Here is a 23,417-nt window from a genome sequence, read left to right on the forward strand (position 1 = left end):
AGGTTATGTTTAACTAATGTAAAAGCATACATAAGTAACAAACTCAATATAGAAAAAATTCTTAATAATCTACATAATCATATGAATGATTTTCTTCTGCAGAGTCTTCTTGTTGCTTAGTTTGTGTCTAGACTATGGTGGACTGGACTAGAGTGGCCTGGACTAGAGTGGATTGGACCGGAGTGGGCTGGACTACAATGGGTTGTTGTTGGGGCGGTGTTGGGCCGGACTGTTGTTGCTGATACGGTTGTGGGCATCAACAGGTAGAAGGCCATGACAAGATTTTGGGCATCACGGCCTCCTCAGCATTGCTGGAAGAAGATGCTTGTTGTTTGTGGATACCTCTTCCAGCAGTGAAACCTTTGTCAAGTTCTCCAGTGCCATAAAGTCTTCCTTTATTTTTTCCGCCGACAACATCAACCCGGCACTGTGTCTTAATGACGTATTCCTTATCAGCATCATCATTATGCTCTGACGCATCAGCATGAGACCCTTGCTCAGATCTGACTTGTGAGAGTCTAATTGAAAATTCTTGTTGTTAAAGAAAACAATGACAAATTAGTTAAATAAGGTACGACATTTAAGTTTAAAGGAAATAATAAATAGTAAAAGGATTTCCTTACAAGTGTTCTATAAGACCTTTCATCAACAAACTGGCCACATCCCTTGTGAAGATGAGTTTGGTAAAATACCTCATCAATATATGCCTCTCGCCCCACCTCTTTTGCCTTTAACAAAATAAAGAGTTATATATATATACATAAGTTTTAAAAGAAGTAAATTATATCATAATATGAAAATAAAAAGAATTAAGGTTTATACCATACGAAGGGCATGCTCATGAGTGATAATGGAACTACCTGTGTGTAGGGTCCCACCCTTTTCTGAAGCTCTATTCCTCTGGGCTGTAATACATTTATTGCGATAAGAAGGAGAATTCCAATGTTCTAGCAATCGATTCCAGATATGGTCCCCAATCTAATAAGGGCGCTCTTCTGCAATCCGGGCATCTCTAAACATCTCAGATAGCCTATGAGATGCTCTGGTGTGGAATTTTTTTTAATTTGACCTTCGTGCTCAAGTCTCCACTGAACCGACCTCTGTAATAATAAATCAAGTACATATGATCTTAACAACACAATATGCATGGTATTTAAAGTCTAATAGCAATTAACATCTATTTTTCATTTGAAATACATACATAAATATGGAATGAAAATAAGTTTCATGACGTTTTACCTTAAATCGTTGCCAGAAAGGTTCTTTCTCTTCTAGAGGTATGGCTCCCCATGATGGCCAAGGTGATAACGCTGTCGTTAAGCGATCAAATTACCACTACTTAACTTTAGCAACCTCAGTATTGCCAAGTTAAGAGTGAACAAACTAGTTAGGGTTAAGCTAACCTTGAGTCGTCTCTTAATGAATACACAATTGATTTCAAATATTTAAGTTTTATAAAAATCTATCCTAAATGCAATTAAAACTAGTAATTATAAAAATATGGATTTTTGATATGCAAAGAATGAATGTCACATAAATAAAAGATTGTAAACACAGTAATAGAAAATAGGTCAATTCCGCTGCTTTTTCAAAATAGGATTCTTCATCGGTTATCTAGAGATTATTGTTGTTGATTTACAAATCAATCAATGTAAAGTATCAATTCATTTATTGACATTCTCACTTTTAATCAAAGTACAATCTCAATTAAAAGTGAGAATTTTTAGATTATCCATAGTAAATTCAACCAAAGTACAATCTTAATTAAATTTTACTACGCCTAATCATGTATATTCCTTTGTTTCCTTACCACATAGAAAATGTAAGACCCGCGAAAAATTAAACAGTTAATTAAATAATTATTTAATAAGTGCGGGTAATAGAAGCCCTTAAGGGATTTAATGCAGAGATCTATGATGTGAAAAAGTACTAGTTCAAATGGTTGAGAGTACTTAATTGTGTGAGAGGATTTGGGTTTGAGTCTTATGTGTGCCAATTGTGTGTTATTTTAATTTATGCATTGTTTTGGTGATATACTTGAATGCTATACGTGATAATAAAATCCTAAAATTGTAGGAATTATCACAAATATGAATTGGTTGATTTGGTTGTGCACTTGCCTTATGGTTGAAGGGTTGTGGGTTCAAACCTTGTTGAGAATTAATTAACTCTCTTTTTGCCAAATTTTCCTTTGGCATGAATGTGAAAGGGTTTAGAAACCCTAGCAGCCAATAGAGAGACAACTTGAGGGCTGGAAAACACTAGGTTATTATTTAATGATTAGCCTTAATCACCATTTTAATTAATTTTCGTTTAATGGATTTAAGAGGTAATTGAGATAGCATTAGCATTGAGAGAGAGAGAGAGAGAGGAAAATATGTGAAAGTAAGGCCTAGAACCTTCGTGTGAATTCTGGAACGAAGTTGGTTAGAGAATTCAGACTGGTGGGAGAGAAAAAGTGGAGTGGAAACCATTGTTGGGAGTGCAAGCAAAGGACAAGGGTGATTTTGGGTTAGGGACATATGAAGTTCGAAATTGGAGCAAGGAATCTAGGTAAGGGGAGTTGCTTAAAATGTTTTATTCGTACCTAATGTATAATGCTTGATTATGATCATAATTGCATGAAATTCCTCTATTTTCGCTGTTTTTCGTGAAGTTTCTGGATTCCGCCCAGAAACCACCTGACGGTAGGATGTGTGCCGCTAGGCAACTCATCTTCCCTGCCCAGTTTTGTGGGCTCTGCTATGAACCGCCTGGCGGTGGAGGTGAAATTGCCATGCGACTCATGATGATTGTTGCGGTTTTTGTGCAATTTGTGATTTCCTGCGATACTGTGATTCTCCATTTAGAATGGTGTTTCTGTCCATGTGTGTGATGATGTTTAATTATTATTTTTATGATGCTTGGGAAATAAGAATTGGAAATATAATTATGAAGCGAGGGTGTTAGATTGATGAATGAATTGGAATTAAGAACAAATCGAGGTTGAGTTTCGTTTTGGGTTTGAATGAGAATGATGTTGTTATTTTAGGCACTTGTAATTGGAATAATCATGAGCTGTGGTTTTGGGTATGAAATATTGGAGTTGGTAGGCTATGTAGAGTGGTGTCGTGGCATAGAGGAACCTCGTTTTTCCAGGAACTGATGTGCCGCCTGGCGGCCAGTACCATGCCGTCAGGCGATAATAGTGAACCAGCACTATTCTGGAAATTTTGTGTCAGTGACTGCGAGAGATGGTGCTAATGAATCGACTTCAGGGTTGGAGCAAGAAAAAGTTGGAATTGGAGGAATTAAAGAGTAAACTATGATGGAGGTTATTATAATTAGGTACGTGAGGGGTATGATAAAAAGGGTAATGAAGCGTAACTGATAAGGGTTTGTTAGGAATCAATACTCTGGTAAATATGAGGTATAGGAATTTCAGATGTTGATGCAGGTAAATTGGCTATAAAGATAACTGTGAATGTTTAATGATCAATCATGAGACTGTGTGGCTTAGAGTGGAGTAACAAATATTAAAGTAGAGTAGTGGTATTATGCCAAGGGTAAGCTAACGGGTGGTCCAAGTCCTTTTGTTACTGGATTGATGGTGTTATGTTCCAGGATTTAGATAGACAATAGAGAATGAGAAAAAATTGGGAAAATTCCATGCCTTAAAGAGAAGGATTTGGGGTTTTGTTTTGGTGATAGGCAACGAAATCATACATGAAGGGACAAGTTACTAAGAATCAGACCCTAAAGGATAAGCATACAAGTATAACTTTGAAGGTAGTATAAATATGTATGATACTGGGTTGTAGAGGAGCTAACATAGTAGCTGATACACTACTGGTATAGCACTTGGCTGCACGGGTGTGGCCGCCAGGTGAAAGACTACTTGGGATGTGCACTACAACATGAACCGGCTGGCGGCAGGGTGCGCCTCGCCAGGTGATGTTCGTGTAACAGTGGGGCTGGAATAGACGTAGCGTCTGGCGGCACGGAGTGACCCGCCAGGCGGTCTGGGCAGATTTTGCCTGACGACGCTCAGGCCACGCCAGGCGATAGCGTTGTTGTTCATGGCTTGTTGGTGTAATGTTTTAACTCAATGATATTATACTTGGATTGGGAGATGCTGTGCCATGAGCGAGTAGGTTCATGGATGGTGGTTAACATGTGATGATATGAGCGGGGAGGTTCATATCCAGTTACTCTCGCGTGGGGATACGAGCGAGGTAGGTTCGTATGTTCCGTGCTCACGCTTGAGAGATGCTGCGTGCGGTGAGGTACGTGGCTGGTGGATCACATATGTTGGACTACGGACGGGTAGGTCTATAGAGCAGGACTACGAGCGGGGAGGTTCGTAGGGCAGGACTACAAGTGAGGAGGTTCGTCGAGGCAGAACCATGAGCGGCCAGGTTCGTGTGAGCATCATGTTCTCGAGTCCAAGGCTAACCATTTTGTGTGATTTTAAGACTGTGAAGTCTTGGGGTTAAGGTCTTGGCCAAGAACTAAGTAGATTGAATAAGATGGGTGTATGACTTATATTGCATATTTTATATGTTATTTTTATTTTCTCAACTCACCCTTTTTGTTTGTGTATGGTGATGATCGTGTGATTCGTTACACGAGAGTAGATGTTGATACAGGTGATGCTAAGGATGCTCAGGCGACGGAGTGAGGGCTAGCTTGGGAATTAGAGCTAGGAGATTTTCATATATATTTTGTTATGTTTTCGTTTATGAATAAGAATTTTGGAACTTGTAACACTTTTGTTATTTATGTTATCAGTTTTGGTGCGTGTTTTCATATTTTAAATTTTCTCGCGTTTGGAAATTAATAATATTGCGACTTTTGATATTCATTTTTTTCTTTTTATTTATTTATTTAAGTAATATTCCTTAGGAATGTTACAGAAAACTTAATTAATCAAAGTAAAGTCTTGACTAATTTTAGTTAAAGTGATTACCTTTAATCAAAGTACAATCTCAATTATTGGCAAAAACTTATTTAATCAAATGAAAGTTTAAATAAAATCAAAGTAAAGTCTCAATTAAATTTAAAAACCTTTTAAGTCATATGATTAGCATGCGTGTAGATTTAAAATCATTATTTTCTATTCAATTAAGAAGCAAAAGACATAGATAAACAAAAACCACAACAATAATCAAAAGAACAAATAAATTAATTCATCTAACCTCAAAATCCAATTAAGAAATTATAGTGGAATCAACCCTAAAATCTTAGCCCTCCATGGCTTGGATGGAATACATGATAATATGATGAAGGAAAGAAATGTAAAAAGAAAGGAAGAATGAGAGATATGGTGGAGGACGGTATCTGCCAAAACCAAAGAGTTGTTAAGTCTCGCTCTTCTACTCCCTTATGCCTCTTTATATAAGTTTCAATTGGACTTGGACTTTATCTATCGGTTGCTAAAGTCTTTTATCTTTATTTAATTAATTAGCAACTTAATTTCTGTCCAATTTCCAATTTTGTCCAGAATTTTTATCTTTATTTTAACCATTTTTACAATATTGACCAGAATTTTACCAAAGTTGATTGTTGCTTTGACCAATAGACCTATTGACCAGTTTGACTATGTAATAGCAGACTGACACGTGGCAGAGTACTTTCTCTCTCAAAAATTAGGGTTTCTGCAGATGTAATGGAAGAATGAGGCTGACGGTTGTGCGGTGCAGATTTCGACGCGATTGGCGGTGGCGCACTTGCTAGCTCACGGTGCAAATGCAGCAGCGTGAATTCCCGGATTCGTTCTCCATTCTGCATCAGGTCATGTGTTGCTCACAATGCTTTGCAGGTTTGATGGTTTTGGCTCGCGTGGCTGACGGTGGAAGAGCGGCAGCTGCCGGCACGAGTGGTCATGGTGGCACGGTGGCTGAAATTAGGGTTACGGTTTCATTTTGGGAGATGGTGACGTGGCAAACTCCGATTGGTCAATTTGGTGAGTGGAGGACTATGACATGTGTCATCATGTGGTTGGACAAATTTAGAAGGTGAGGATTGCCATATGGCATAATCTGGTTGAGGTGGGTTTAAATGGTAGGAGGGGTGCAACTTAGTAAAAACTAAGGGTGCAGAACATGTTTTTGTGGTCCACTTGCATGAGGAGTGTGTAAATAAAAACTAGGGGTGTATTTAGCTCATAACTATTTCTTTCCGAAATTTGCTTATTTTGGACTTATTTTGTAACTGAGAATATTTCAAATCCACACTTTTAATGACCCATATTAAACTTCAGTTGCATTAACAAACGTTAGAATATCCAATAATATTTTATGCAACTAAAATCAATTTTTACGTCATTTTTAACTTATGTACTCAATAAATCCAATAATCACAAATCCTAATTAAATCAATCCTTAAACACAAAAATTCTATTAAATCCCTAAAGCTGAACATTAAATGAGGGCAAAAATTTGAACTCATCACATAACCACACTTATCCTTTATTCTGAGGTATTTTATTCCATTTCTTCATTGGATTAAAGGAATGAATACAAATGGAAACAAATCAATTGTCTAGAAATCATGTTGTCATCCACATACAAACGGAAAGATTCTATTTTTCACACATGAGTTAATCTTTTGAGTTTACAAGATAATCAAATATGAAAGAGAAACACTCAAGTTAAATGTATATTTTCTCACCAAAATTCGCTCAAGTGTTTTGGTTTGTGTTTCCACTCAAAATACCCATGCAAGTAAGTACTCCCAATGCTTAACAAGACTCTAATATTCACAGCTTTTAGAAAACATGCATTCAAGGATCATGAGGACTTTTCACAAGTTATAACAGGGCCAAGGCAAAGGTAGGAAACTTTTTTAGGATTTTAGTGTTTTTGAAATAGTAAGGTAGAAAGAATTATGGAGCATACTCACCCCCACACTTTATTTCTCAACCAATTTTAACATAATCCACTAGCTCCTTCTTTCTTCCTAAGGTAAGGAAAAACATGGTCTTTTTCTTTTTAAGGTTTAGCAATATGCTAGAAACAAGAAAAATAAGTTTAAAGCTCAAAGGGTTTACAAATGGATCAATGTCATGGTTAGCTTATTTGGCCAAGTAGCTAAAAACAAGAAATGCCTTAGTCATATCAAATCATGCATATTCACCTAGGAATGACACATGGTAGTCCATCCTTTACAATAAAGGTCAAAACTCTTTCACAAAAGTGTGTGGTGTGGAGGTAGGTGGTGTTGGAACCACAGTAGGGTGTGGTGTAGGTACCACAGTAGGGTGTGGTGTAGGAACCACATAAGGGGATGGTGACAGAATGGATGTAGATGGTGTGGTAACCCTAGCAGGGTGTGGTGTGGCTACCGCAACAAGTGATGGTGCCTGAATGGGCGTACTCTGTGGTATTTGGCCAGGAACCCTTATGGTATACTATGGTGGCTGTCTTCTTGGCTTTGTCTTCTTCTTCCCTTTATCAGAACCAGATGGACGTCTAGGTGACATTGCAGCAATCAAACTATATAAAACAACAAAATTGAACATCAAAATATGAACAAGATAGTTATTTTACAATTTAAAATGACAAGTGTAATTTCACATTACCAACCACAAAATAATACTTTTATAAGTGATATATTTAAAGTTTTCTAAAACATAATTAATGAATCTTTGACATAAATTTAACAATTACAACATCTCATAACAACTAAATAATTCAATCATCGTTGTCATCCTCCTCCTCCTCATTTTTGTCATGATCATCATACTCGTCGTCGTTATCATCATCATCATCCTCATCTTCTTCTTCTTCTTCTTCTTCTTCTTCTTCTTCTTCTTGGTCGTCTTCATCTCCTTCGTTGTCTTCTTCTTCTTCTTGTCCATCTTCTTCTTGTATTTCTCCTTCCAATTCTTCAGGAGAACCATCAAAGTCATGCAATGTAGATACACTTTCAACTTCAATTATTTCATGGGCATGTGACATTTCATCAACTTGATAGGGAATATCCTCTTCCACCTCATTTGACTCAATGCGAACCCTAGGCTTAGTTTGTATCGCAACACACCAACCACTTTTATCGATGCTTCGAAATGTTGGAAATGGGACATAGTAAACTTGTCTAACATCATTTGCTAGAATTAATGGATCAAAAGGTCGGTATCTTTTACTCATATCAAGTTCAACAATATTATACCTAGGATTCATCCTTGTACCATCTCTAGAAGGATCAAACCATTCACAATAAAAAACAATTTCTTTCTTTGGAGAAGTACAACTGTTGTACTCTAGCTCAAATATTTTATGAATTATTCCATAAAAATCATCATAACCACCCTCTGTAATGCCCTTGACGTACACACCACAATTAATTGTCTTCTTTCCTTTGGACCATTCATTAGTGTGAAACTTGTACCCATTAACAAAGTACATGTGCCATTCTTTTATGCATCTCATGGGCCAATTTGCCAAATCCCTTAAATCTTGATTTTTAGGACTTAATGGCGCATTATAAACCTACAAATATGCAACAATAAATTGTTACATGAATTTCGATAACAACAATTTGTTTAAGAAACAAGAGCATACATACTTGATGCTTGAACCAGTAAGGAAACTCTGAGTATATTCGAGCAGAAGAAGTTTCTTCATGTACTTGGTTAGCCAGAACGAATGAGGTATTAGATAAGAATACAATTAGTAAGTATATAAATTTCCTGATTAAGGTGCAGAGATTGAGATTAGAACATACTCAAGGTACGATTTAACTTTAGTGCAATTGATTAAAACATGGATGCCTGCGTGACGACCAACTTGTCGAAACATTGATAATGTCGAGTCACATGTTTCATTTTGCCAGTGTGTTTCATTCCTAACATTGCTAGGCGACAAGATGAAGTTCTTGAAATAATGAGAACAAAAATATGTTGTTTCACGATGCAAGTAGGCTGCACAAATTGATCCTTCCACTCTGGCTTTGTTTTTTACAGAACGTTTTGATTCCCCCATAAATCTATAAAAAGAAATGAATAGATTGTGATTTGAAACGAGAATAAAAGTCTAAAACATACAAAGATATAGTAATCATGGTTTATCACCTTTCAAATGGATACATCCACCTATATTGTACTGGCCCACCAAGCCATGCTTCATATGGCAAATGAACAGGGAGATGCTCTATTGAATCAAAGAACCCAAGAGGGAATATTCTTTCCAATTTGCAAAGAATAATTGGAATATTTTCCTCTAACATTTTCAGTGAATGCTCCTTTAGTGTCGTTGTGCACAAGTCTTTGAAAAAATGACTAATTTTTATTAGAGGATTTAACACGTGCATTGGCAATGAGCTGAACGCAACAGGGAGTAATGTCTCCATGAAGACATGGAAATCATGACTTTTCATACCGTGAATACTACCCTTTTTCGATATTAGCACATCTTGCCAAGTTTGAAGAATAACCATTTGGCATTCTTAGTTCCTTGATCCAATGACAAACTATTTTAGATTCATCTTTTGTGAAGGTGTAATTTGCTTTTGGTTTGAGCAACCACCCGTTAGATTGTGGCTTCAATTGCAAGTCTTTTCAACCACAATATAAAGATAAATCTTTTCTTGCCTTGTCATTATCTTTGGTCTTGCCACTAACATTCATCACGGTGTTGAAGATGTTGTCAAAGAAATTTTTTCTATATGCATGACATCGAGATTATGTCTTAGCAAGTTATCTTTCCAGTATGGAAGATCCCAAAATATGCTTCTTTTGGTCCAATTATGCCACTCTCCATACCCATCTATCCTTGTCACACCATTTTCAGTCACTTTTGGATAATCTTTGATTCTTCTCCAAACTTGTGATGGGGTCAACCTAGGAGGTGGCCTATTCATTTCAACTTCTCCTTTGCGAAATTCCTTTTTGTTTCTCCTAAATGGATGGTCAGTGGCCAAGAACCTCCGATGGCAATCAAACCAACAGCTTTTCCGACCATAATTCAATGTGAATGTCTTAGTGTGCTCCATGCAATGCGGACAAGCTAATCTACCATGTGTGCTCCAACCAGATAACATTCCATATGCAAGGAAGTCATTAATAGTCCACATCAAAGTTGCCCTCATAAGGAAATTTTGCTTCCTTGAAACATCATACGTTCAAATACCATTCCACAACTTATTCAAATCATCAATCAAAGACTCCAAATAAACATATATGGATGCCTTTGGATTAGATGAACCTAGTATTAGACATGTTAAAAATATGAAAGGCTTTGTCATACACATCTCAGGTGGAAGATTGCATGGAGTAATAATCACGGGCCAACAAGAATATGGTGAAGACGACACCTGGATGTATGGATTAAATCCATCCGAACATAGACCAAATTAAACGTTACGAGGATCACTGGCGAAGGATTCACGCTTTCGATCGAAGTGCTTCCAAGCTTCACCGTCATATTTGGTGCTAGATATTGTTATACTATTACCATATAATATATTTATTTAATTTTTTATCTTTAAAAATATAATCTAAAATTTTTAATGTTTTCATAAAATATAAATATTGATTTGAAATCAGTTTTAAAATATTTACAAGAATTTGTATGTTTTTTTCTTCAAAATTTCAACAATTTATATAGAGAATATATTTCAACCGAATCTTATCCAAAATTATTACTGTAAAAATTTATTAGAAAAAAAGACTTTTTTCATAGATATAGATACATTTTCAATTAGATACATTCTTTAAAGAATGATGTTAAAAGAAAATAATTTTAAAATACTACATACAATGTAAAAGAAATAAGGAACTCGTACCAATTTTTATTTTTTTTTTGGATTGAAATCTTTCAGATTTAAACATTTTTAACTTTTTTTTTAATTTAAAAATATGGTGCAGAATTTTAAGAATTTATTTATTTAAATTCATATGTTAACGTATTATTTTTATATTATCATATTATTTATATATATATATATATATATATATAATAATTATAAAAAATAATTTTGTATCGTATTTTATATATATATATAGATAAATAGATAAATTTGTAAATATGAAAATAAATATTAATCAAAGATACAAATTTAAAGAAATTGAAGATTATAGATACTATAATTAAGAAAACTATGATTCGATATTTCAGCATATCACCTTTGTGTTCATCATATAACAAATAAGGAATATTTCCAATTTAAAATCATTATAAATTAATCTTTTAAAAGTTTAAAAATATAATGAGGATTTTAAAATTTAGTTATTTAAATTCATATGTTTTCTTGTTATCCTTTCATTATTAAACACTAAAAAGATAACATTTATCAGATAATTGTGTATTATATATATATATATATATATATATATATATATATATATATATATATATATATATATATATATTTTGATAAAAATATCATTATCATGTATCGATATATCTATGTATATTTTCTAAATATGAAAATAATAAATATTTATTTTTAATAGATAAAAGATAAAATATTAGAGATATTATAAATAAAATTAAAGATTCAAAAATGCTATAAAAGTAGATTTGTTAAGGTATATTTGTATATTTTTTTGCTCTTCATCTTTCCTTCATACATTTGTGACTTTTCTTCGGTTAGTATCTTCACAATGAATTTGTCTTGTGACAACTTCTTTGAAATATTCTCTATATTACCTGTAAAAGCCATATACAAATTCATGTCTACATGCATGATATTGTCAAAGTTTCTAAAAGAAACTTATTTTGCATCCAAACAAGCTCGACATGCATTCTTGAGGGATGACACTTGTTTTTTCATCCAGCTAGAAACTCCTATTGAAGTAACTCGATGGTGCAATCTCCTAATTGAATTTCATCCCTTACCTGGAGAAGAATCATCATCTGAGGTGTCTAAAAATGTTCTAGCATATTTTTTCAAGCGGGTCAAGATTTTATGTTCAAGCAACGATTTAGTTCTTTGTTTTGTGGCTAGTGAGAATGAAGTAAACTTTTATATCATCAACCCAACAACACAATCTTGCTCACCTATTCCAACTCCTGACCACATTCAAAATAGCAGTTTTTATGATCATAAGATTGGTTTTCTTTGCGAATTAGATGGTAATTTTATGATATATCACTTTATTGATAATTTAGTTGAGTGGTCTTCTTATTTTGACTGCAAAGTATACAAGGATGGAGTGTGGAAAGGAAAAGAAGGATTTTTCAGTGGTAGTAGAAATTTAAGATTTGACATGCTTGTGCATCACAGAGGAGCTATTCATTTCATATCAGATTGTTCTGCTTACTTAACAAGAAACAACCCATATTTCAGACCTTACATTATGTCATACAATTTTGAGGATGGAAAATCAAGAATGTTAAGGGTACCCAATGTAAGGCCCATGAAAATTAATTAATTAAATATTTAATTAATTAATAAATGCGGGTAGAAAGCGCCTTTATGGCATTCATTAATGTTTAATGTGACGTGGAAAAGTGCTAGCTCAAATGGTTGAGAGTAATTTGATTGTGGGAGAGGATTTGGGTTCGAGTCCTATGTATGCCAATTATGTGTTGTTGTTTTATTATTGATTTTAAAGATATATATGATGATGTGATTTGGCATAGTGGTTGTGCTTTGGCCTTATGAGTGGAAGGTCGTGGGTTCAAACCTTGTTGGGCATAAAGAAGGCTTTATTTTTGCTAATTCTAGCTTTGAGTGGAGTTGAAAGAGCAAAGGTAAGAGAGGGAGGAGTAGCCAAAGGGCTGAAAAACCTTAGTTAACATTGAATAAGAAATTAAAAATATAATTAAGGCCATTTTCGTTTTACCCTTTTAGACCCTTAATTAAGACATCTATAAAAGGCCATTTTAAGGGAAAAGAAGGGTTTTTGGCAATGCTGATAATTGGGTTTTGAGAGGAGCACGAATTTGAGAGTGAGAGTGGGGTTGTGAGTGTACAAGGGCTGGACCAAAAGGGAGAGCGCGAATCAAGGATTTCATCTTCTCAAATTTTTGATCACTAACTCCAGGTTAGGGGAGCTGTCTTTATGTGTTGTGTATTAGTTGATAATTGTGTTATGATTCTGAATTATTGCTTCTTGATTGAATTCTGAATGGTGTCAATTTTCACATTCTATGTGCTGTGATTATAAAATGGAGGTATATGGAATTTGGACGTTTGTTTATGTATGCGGAATAGGTTGTGGGATGAAGGTTTGGATACTTTTAGTCTTATATTCGCAATTGGTGGTATAGGTGGTTGGAATGGATGATTCTGAATGACAATTACCATTATAATCACGATGGTATCGATTGACTGGTTTGTGGTACAATTTTGGGCATGGAGTAACCTGGTTTTGGGTAAAAGGCGTGTGTGACAGTGAGGGGACTCTGCAAGTCTCGCTCAAGCGAGTCTACCTCGTCTAGGCGAGAGTTGCAGAACCTCACGTCTGGTTTGGGTCGCGTTGCTCGCCCAGGCGACCTTGGTTTGGTGTTGAGCGACTTAGTCTCGCTCAGGCGAGGGACAACTCGCCTAAGCGAGGTCGCGAGGAAACTTGAGCGCTTTTGAGTGCGATATCTCGCCCAGGCGAGAAGTATTGGTATTTTGAGCGACTCTGTCTCGCTCAGGCGAGAGACATTCGCCTGAGCGAGGTCGCGATGTGATAAGACATGGTTAAGTGGTTCCTCGTCTAAGCGAGGGGAGGTTGTTGCTTTGAGCGATGGTGCAACTCGCCCAGGCGAGGGAATCTCGCCTAAGCGAGATAACGTGTAATTGTGGTTGTTTAAAGCTCGCCCAAGCAAGGCGAACTCGCCTAAGCGAAGTAGAGGGCTTAGCTTGGGTGAGGGGTTCCTTTTCTAGGCGAGTTCATGTGAACTGTTGTATTTCTATGTGTTTGTGAGTGTGTTTTGGTTGTTTACCATAAGGATAGATTGTATATGCATGTGGTGTGATGTATGGGCTTGAAGGACTAAGTCCATTAGGGGTCTGGGATGTGCTCGGTGCTTGGACACATGATGGGCATGAAACTGGTTGAGTTCCCGTCGGATACTAATGGGTAAGGAGTCCTTAGTATGGTGATTGCATGTGTCGGGCGCACGATGGGCAAGGAACTGTGATGTTCCCGTCGGCTACTATTGGGCGAGGAGTCCATAGTATGGTAATTGTGTGCGTGCCAGGGTCCAAGTGTGAGACTTGGATGTTTATACTACAGGCGAAAAGTCTGTAGGGCAGGACTATGAGCGGGATAGGCTCATAGGGTTGGACCACGAATGAGTCAGTTTCGTGGGAGCACAGGGAAGTCCCAAGACCTAATTCATGCATATGACTCATGAAGGACTATGAGGTCATGGTTGGGTGATTTGGAATTATGAGTTTGTACTTATATTGTTTTGGGTGGGGAAGCATATTTATTTCACATATATCTATTTATGTTTTATTGTGCATAGCTCACCCTATCTGTGTGTGTATGGCGATGATCGGATAATTTGTTCTTTGGGAGCAGATGATGTGACAGGTGAGCCAGGAGCTGCTTAGAGACGGAGAGCATGGGCCACTTGGGATTTTGAAAGAAACTCTACTATTTTGCTTTTGATGTAAATATTTTCTAAATGTTACATTTTAATATCATTTGTAAATAACGCTATGGTACATTCGGATTATGTATGGTACTAATTATGGTTTTAAATTTCCCGTGTTTTTGGGAAATGGTTTATATTAAATGTGGAATTTATTGAAAATTTCGTTTTTATTTATTTATTATCAAGTAATATTCCTTAGGGATGTTACACCCAAAGAAGCAAGAAAGGGTTCTCATGACAAAAGCTGTGAGATGAGAATTTTTAAATGGGGAAAAACCATTGATTCAGATCAATCCATTTGTTTGGTGAGATTACGAAAGGGAGTATTTACTGTATGGGTTTTGAGAAAGTATGAATCAAGTTTGTGGAGAAAGATTTTAAAGATAAGAGTGAAGGCAATGGGAGTGTTAGAGAATGATCCTTCTCAAATAGTAGTAAAAAATTTTATTATATTAAATGGAGAACTTTTGGTGTTTAGTACCCAAAAGAAGATTTACCTCTATGGTTTGAGTGATAACAAAATTCATAAATTTTGGGATTATGAATGTGAATTCAACTTTCTGCGCTTCACTCCTTACATAGATACCTTGCGCACATGTGATATTGGAACAAGAAATATATCTCTACCTATACATGACTAACAATTTTAGTATTTTTTCATTAATAATTTCACTTTATTATGTATAACTTCTATTATTTTAATTTTGATTCCTATTATAGTTCATATTGACTCCTATTACTATTTAAGCCCATGCATGTAGAAGACATTTGATTTCAAGGTAGTTTACTTGATTTCAAGGTAGCAATTATATACAGCAATTGGTATTTGCTATAATCATACTTCAATCATATATATTCAAACAACAAAAACAAATTACAATGAAAGCTACATACCAAAAATAGCAGAAAAGGGTTGAGGTTGAGTCAAAGAAGAAGGAACTACAAAAGAAGATAGTTAATGTACCTGCAAAACAAGAAGCCATTTAGAAAGTTGACTAAGCTTTGACTTAAATGCAAGTGCAAACTGATGGAGAATGTTTAGGGTGCTTTAATACACGTATTCTAATTAACAAAAGAAAGGTGGAGAAAAGATCACAACTCAGAATTAACAAGGTAATTCGAGTTTGCCTAGTCAAAACCTAAAAAATGAACTAGAAATTGGCCAAAATGAGCTAAGCCTACCAAATTAGCAAAGGAATTGTTAAGCAATGATGCAAACACAATCTAATTAGTATAAGAATGATGAAAACTAAGGCCAAAGTAAGGAATAACATGGAACACGAAAATTCATATGTGGAGGCTAACTTGTGTGACTTAGTTTATGCATAGGTAGTCTACCACTCACAACTTAGTTAATGTTTTTCTCATTTAATTAGAGTGACTAACTTTATGGCTTAGTTTGATGCAGAAATAGTGATCCCATGGCAGAAAATGCAGCTGAAACAGTGGCTAAAATAAGCACTAAATTGGATGAAAAGTTGCTAAGTTGACCATGAGTTGACTTTTTGCATTTTTGCTCTAATATGATATCTATGAAAACTGGTAAAAACAGCACCAAGAACCTACTCAACAAACTTAAAATGACAAAAGGAACCTAAGAAATAACTCAAAACTAAAATCCTTTCTAAAACTCAAACTTTCACTACCTAAAACCTCTGAAAAGACACTAAAACTAGGCTAAAAACTATGGTTATGCTAAATCATGGGTAGAAGTTGATAGAAACTACCTAGACAAGGCTAAAAGGACTTAAGAAAACTTAATCCTAACTCACAAACTGTCTCCTAAAAGATTTACACAAAATCACTACCTAGAACCAAGACTACTCTACTAAATTAAGTCTTTTCTATGTGCATGTACTACCCTAACCTATGCAACTTTAATCTAACTATCCATACAAGTTTCTAATGCCAAAATATGACTACAAAACAGCTCACATGACTAAAAATAACAACATCTCAAAATCTAAGTCCTTAAGACCTAAAACTACCACTAAACTATGCTAAAACTGTGAAAATTTAGAAATTAAGTACACTAGTGCATATAACTCTTATAAAACTACTTGGACAAGTTCTAACTAAGAAAAGAAAGGTGGAGAAAAGATCACAACTTAGAATTAACAAGGTAATTCGAGTTTGCCTTGTCAAAACCCAAAAAATGAACTAGAAATTGGCCAAAATGAGCTAAGACTACCAAATTAGCAAAGGAATTGTTAAGCAATGATGCAAACACATTCTAATTAGTATAAGAATGATAAAAAGTAAGGCCAAAGTGAGGAATAACATGGAAAACGAAAATTCATATGTGGAGGCTAACTTGTGTGACTTAGTTTATGCATAAGTAGTCTACACTCATAACATAAGCAGTTCAAAATACATGCATCTATATAGAGATGATGTTGCTTCTCAAATGGTTCCACTAACTCATGTGGTGTAGTGAAGGCAAGTAAATGTGAAAATATCAGCATTTGTTTGTGAGTTGTGAAAATGGACATGGTTGTTTTGTTGGGAAAACAAAAGGGTGAAGGTGAGTAAGAGTGATTATGGATAAGAGAGAGTGGGTGGGACCAACATGAAAAGTTCCACATAAACACAAGACATGAGAATCCTATATAGGACTAAAATAAAATTTGGAAACTGCATAGGTCGTTTTCTGCAGCAAATTATTATGGGTGTGTGCAAAAAGAACCAAAACACAAAACACTAGAAAGTGATCTTTTTGTCCAAATCAACCACATGCCATGATAAAAGTTAAACCTTATTAGGCTAATGCAGCAATAATGAAAACAAGCCAAAGTTGGCGTCTCCAAGTCAAGTACAACTACACTTTTGTGTTTTCCTTTCCATTTCTATTATTTCAATCTCATTTGCTTCACATTCTTATTATTATAGGTATTTAATTTTCAGGTTTAAGAGATATGTTTTTGATACAAATAATTATCATAAAATTAAGCTTCTAATCACAGCAGCAACATGCTCTATCACATTCAATTCAATTCAAATGCTTCAAATCACAATAACAACATGCTCTATCACATTCAATTCAATTCAGATGCATTGTAGTAGGAAGAAAAATTAAAGGAAAACGGGTACCTCCACGACAGCCCAGTAGCACCAAACCCTCACGGTCAGAGTCCCTCAACGGCTGGAGCACCTCAACGGCCGGAGCAGCACCAAACACAACACCCTCCTTCCACAACAACCCCTTCACCGTAGAAACCCCCCACTCACGTAGAAGCCCAATTCGAATTCCTCTTGCCACAAAAATGGAAGCAACTATCAACACAAAAATGACCGGTAAGGATGAATTAAAAGGTTGAATGATTGCTCGAACAACAAAACCCTTACCCGAACAATGTTACCAGAAACTGAGTTTTGAGTTTCGCAATGGGGGAAGGCCAGCGACAGCGATACTGGAAAGAGGTCGTCACGATGCCGATTGGGAGTGGCACGACAGCGGAAGTGGCAGCAACAATGGGTGGCGACAATGGCTGCGGCTACGGTGATGCCCTTGAAGGAGAAGAACTGCGTTTTGCAATGGGATAGGCCAGCGACAACGCTACCGAAAGGAGGCCGTCACGGCGGCGATTGGGAGTGGCGGAGGTAGCGGCAGTGGCAGCAGCAACAGGCGACAACAGGGGCGGCGATTTTGGTTGTGATGGTTTGGAGAAGAAGAAGTGAGTTTCGCGATGGGGGGAATGGGTTCAATATGTTTTTTTTTAAGTTTAATCCGCGAACTTACTAACGGATCAATCCGTCGGCCAACCGTCGGTAATTGTCTGGTCACCTTACAGACGGATAAATCTGTCACCAAATCTCCCATGTGTTATTACCGACAGATAAGTCCGTCGTCAGATGTTTCTTGTGTTATTACCGTTGGAAATATCCGTAAGTATTTTTCCCGCTCTAGATCCGTCGCTAAATCATAGTTACCAACGACTCTTCGTCCCTCGGTATTAGTCTGTCGTTAATTAGTAGATTTCTTGTAGTGAATAATTGAAGATTAAATCTTTTGATTTAATTAATTTTATTTCTATTAATTTTAACTCTTATTATTTACAAATTTCCTTTCAACTAACTTGCTAATTTTAAAATTTGGTAATTATTATAATAATCATAATTATGAATATATTTTATCTTAAATTTATTCAAAGTTACTATTTTATCAAAATTAGTGAAAATGAATAAAATTCAAAAGTTATTTCAAAATTTTCATCTTTATGTTAAATTATTGATTTAATTTTCACCCTTCTTTGATGACTTTGATAAAAAAAAAAGTAACAGCCCATAAATATAGATCAAACTAATATTTCATAAGTTATTTCATTTTGATTTTAAGCAAAATTAACTCGGCTCTTAATTAGGAAACATGCATAATATAGCTTTAGCGTTCACTACAAAATGTGAATACATTCTTTCGCTTTAAAGTTCAAAATATAATGATAACATGACCATATAACATGATCACTTTCTTGACTTAGTTAATATATTTTAATTACCTTTAACTCTTTTATCGTTGAGGGTGTAAACTTTTTTAACATTTTATTTTTACATTTGAAATTTATATTTCTTTGTATTAAAAATATTAAGTTATTAATTATTTTTAACACATTAATAAATATTTTTATTTTTTTATTTTAGTTATATATATATATATATATATATATATATATATTTTAAATTTATTGTTCAAGGTCTACTTTTTATTAATCATTTTTTTTACATTTCGAATATGTATTTCTTTGTATTAAAAATACTGAGTTATTAATTATTTTTCTATTTTTTTAAAACATTTATAAATTTTTTATTTTTTAATTTTAGTTTTTATAATTTTTGTGTTTTTGTTAATTAATTGTTTTAAGTTTTGTATGATTATGTTATGTCATATTATTGTATTATTACAGGTGATCATAATTATGGAAGATTTTTATTTGAGTTTTTTGGATTCTCAAATAAATTCGAGTTTGGTATCAGAATTTTCTTCTTTCATTAATGATATATGTGAAGAAGATTATATATCTAACTTTAGAACTGATGAGATTTTCTCCACACATACAGATTTAATTAAGTGTGTTTGCTTTTTATCTTGGTTTTGTTGTTATTATTCTAAGATGTGATAAATATAATGCACAATCCGAAAGAAAGACGTATGTATTATCAGGATGTGAAAGGTGTGGAAAATATAGGAAATACAAATCTGATGCAGAGCCTAGTATATTTGGCACAAGAAAATGCAAGTGCCAGTTAAATTGAGAGGCAAACCTAATTATAAAGGGGAGGGGGTGTTGAAGGTAATAAGTGGTTACCATAATCATGATTTCTCACGTACTCTAGTTGGTCATCCATTTACTAGTACGTTAAAGTCCAGTAAACATTTGTTGTTTGTTAATATTACTAAAAGTCAAGTAAAACCGACAAATATACTCCTTACTCTCAAAGAAAATAATAACTGTAATGTGACCACTATGAAGGAAGTATACAATGTAAGATACATGTATAAACAATCATTGAGAGGTTTGAGGACTGAGTTACAACAATTGATGATGATGTTAGAACATGATCAATATATCCATTTTAGTAGATGTGTAGATGAATCTAAGGTGGTAAGTGACTTCTTCTGGACACATCTTGATGTCGTGAAGTTGTTAAATGCTTTTAATATTGTTTCTTAATGGTTAGCACATGCAAAACCAACAAATATCGGTTGCCACTGCTTGAGATTGTTGGTGTGACATCAATAGGGTTAACTTTCTCAGTTGCGTTTGCACTTTTATGAACAGAAGGACAAAATAATTTCACTTGGGCTCTAACTTTACATTAAGGCCTCCTTTGTTTTCTTCTTTGGTGGCCTTATAATAATTCTTTTGTCCGATTGATAATGTAGATTTTTACCATTATCTTGGCTATCTTTTGCTAATAGAATGAACTCCTTTTGAGCTTTTAACCCACTTAATCCTCACTTTTCCTTTGCTTTTGTGAATAAATACAATATGGGTTACATAGATCTAAATATACCACTAATCCCCATTTTTTGTGTCCAATTTAAAGATAAGAAGCTTTTGTCTCAAGCCAAAGAAGTTGTTAACTAGAGAAGAAAGAAGAGAAAAACCAAATTGAAGATATGAACCTTGCATATAGTGCTGAGGGCCAGAAAATCAAGGCTCAATGCCAATCGTCTCGCTATTTCCAGCATGAGTGCCAGAAGCCAGCGTTGAGCACTGATTGGCTCGCAAAGTTGGACGCTGAGCTTTGTAGGGACAGCATTGAGCGACACTTATGCCGATGTGGCAAAATTTAACCTATTTCTTCTAGATTCTCGATGGGAAGGCATCTTTGGACGTGGAAGGCGAAAAAGAACACGTTTTGGAGAGCTTGGAGGTTTGTTAGGGATTGTGGGAATAACTCCTTGTTCCTCTTTATATCTCTTTTCCCTTCCATTCTTCTATTTGTAAGCTTGAGCTTTCCATGACAATGGAGAGCTAAACCCATTTTTGTTGGGGTTAGATGTAGCCACTGAACTCTTGTGTAAATGCAATATTTTGAATATATAAATGTCTCTTTCATTGAATGTTAGTCTTCTTATTTCTTTACTTAATGTTTGCATTGATTTGGCAATCCATTGCATGATATTTGGTTCATTGGGTGTGGAAATATCTTTTCACTACTGCAAGGAAGGGAAATGAGAGCGGTTATTTCCAGCTTTTGGCTTTGGGTCTGCAAACTGAGGCATATACGGCCGAGGTAAAAAGGTAGTACTTTATGCCTCAGTTACAAACACGAGGCATATTGAATATTTACTGCCTTAGGTCTATTTTAACCGCGGCAGAAAGATACATTTACTGCCTCGGGTCTGTTTCAACCGAGGCATATGACCATTTAATAAAAAAGAAAAATTTGAATAAAAAATAATTTTTGTGTCAATTAGAAAATTAAGTGCAAAAAGCGGTAAAAATGGGTGACAGGAGAAAGAAGCAACGTCGTCTGCAGGACTCGTCAACCTCCTCATCCTCTTCGTCGTCATCGGACTCAGATCGCTCTTCGTGGCGGCAGCGACGGCGTCGCGAGAAGGAGCGACACAGAAGGAGCGGAGAGAAGGAGGAGCGAAGGAGAAAGAGTAGAGACAGAGAGAGAGGAGAAAGAGGAAGGGGTTCCATGATTCCGATGACTCCTCCAACGCTTCGGAGGATGAAGACGAACAACCTAGGGTTCTGCCTGAAACTGTGGTAGTTGAAATGATGAGAGTTCCCCAACGTAGGCAACGATGAAAACTCAACAACATACATAAAAAAATGCAAAAAAAAAGTGATAAAGCTGAATCAAAAACGAAAAAAACAAAAAATGAACTGTACAAAGGGGCGAGATTCACGCCAGCAACGAAGGAGCAACAAGAACGGCCAATTTGATGGCCAATCGGTGCGGTGGAGGCGCAAAACAATGGTGGCAGAACAGCGTGGAGGCACAGGCAACGCTGATTTTTTAAGGTAGAAGATGCATCTATAGTGCAGCGGATTTGGGTTTTTAAAACCTAACTGGACTTACTGCCTTGGTTGATTCGAAACCGAGGCGTATACTCAAGCAAAAAAAAAAATCAGCCATGTGGAAAATTCTGGCACTGATAGGCCTTGGGTGAAACAACCCGCTGCAGTAAACCATTATATGCCTCGGTTCAGTGGGACCCGAGGCATAAAACTGCCCAATTATTTTCGAATTTAAAAAAAATGGGAAAGTGTAAGTTTCTGGCAGCATTACTGCCTCGGTTGAATTTATAATTGAGGCATAAACTTTCATAGGCCTCGGTTGTTTGGTTAACCGAGGCATACAAGTTGTTTGAAATCACAAAAATGCCACCGCATCCTTATCTACCTCGTTTGCACGAGAACCGAGGCATATAGGGCGTTGTTTAAACATGAAACTGCACTAGTGTTTGAAACCTTGATTTGGATTAAGAAAACTCAATGGAGCTTGCATTTAGGGATGGGGCTTAACTCGTTGGTTGTCTTAAACCCTAGTGGAAAAAGCGGGTTTGCTTATTAAGAGTTCAAGGGATTGATTCTTAATAAGGAAATTTAGGCTCATTCCACTATGGAATTAGGGTTTGAGTAGATTTTTAGGTTGACATTAGCATATTGAAGTAGAGGATGTAAAATTGTATTTGCATGAGAGCGAAGTAGGTGAATTCTAACTCAAGCAATATCAATTCATATCATTTCTAATCTTTTCCATTCACTAAGTGCCTTTAATCTCCAAAGTTCAATTTTAATCATTTATGCAAAATTTACTTTCTTACATGAAACTCAAAATTATTGATTCATTCTTTAGTTTAAATTAGTTATTAATTGCACTATTGATTAGTATTACATGAGTCTCTTGGGAAACAATATTCCGGTCTTACCGATTACTACTTGCACGACTTGGTACTCTTGAGGAGTCTTAACAAGTTTTTGGCGTCGTTATCGAGGACTTGTGTCTAATACTGACTTTTGTGTGATTTTTGACTTATTTAGACTTAATTCTTTTGTTCATATTTACTATTTTTGTTTATTTAGATATGCACGTTATTTGGGCTAACTTGTAGTTGAAGCTTGTCTTTGTTTTGTTCTATAGTGTATGTAGGGTAGGATCCGTACAAGGAGGATTTTGTCCTTAGAACCACTTCTTGTTGATCCCGAGACAGAGAAAACTGCCCATAAAAATAATAGTACCACAAGGAGACGACAAGCTCAAGCATAACAAGTTGCCCCTCACTCTTCAGTTTTAAACACTCTTCAGTCTACTTCTCAAAATTTTGATTCATCTTTAGATGAAGAAAGGGTTGAAAATCCTCATGGTGATGGTAGAGGTCGTGAAAGACACACTTTCGAAGATTATGCAACATTCACATGCCATATCAACTTCAATTGT

The sequence above is a fragment of the Vigna unguiculata genome, chromosome 9, assembly GCF_004118075.2.
Source record: "Vigna unguiculata cultivar IT97K-499-35 chromosome 9, ASM411807v1, whole genome shotgun sequence".
Classification (NCBI taxonomy): Eukaryota; Viridiplantae; Streptophyta; class Magnoliopsida; order Fabales; family Fabaceae; genus Vigna; species Vigna unguiculata.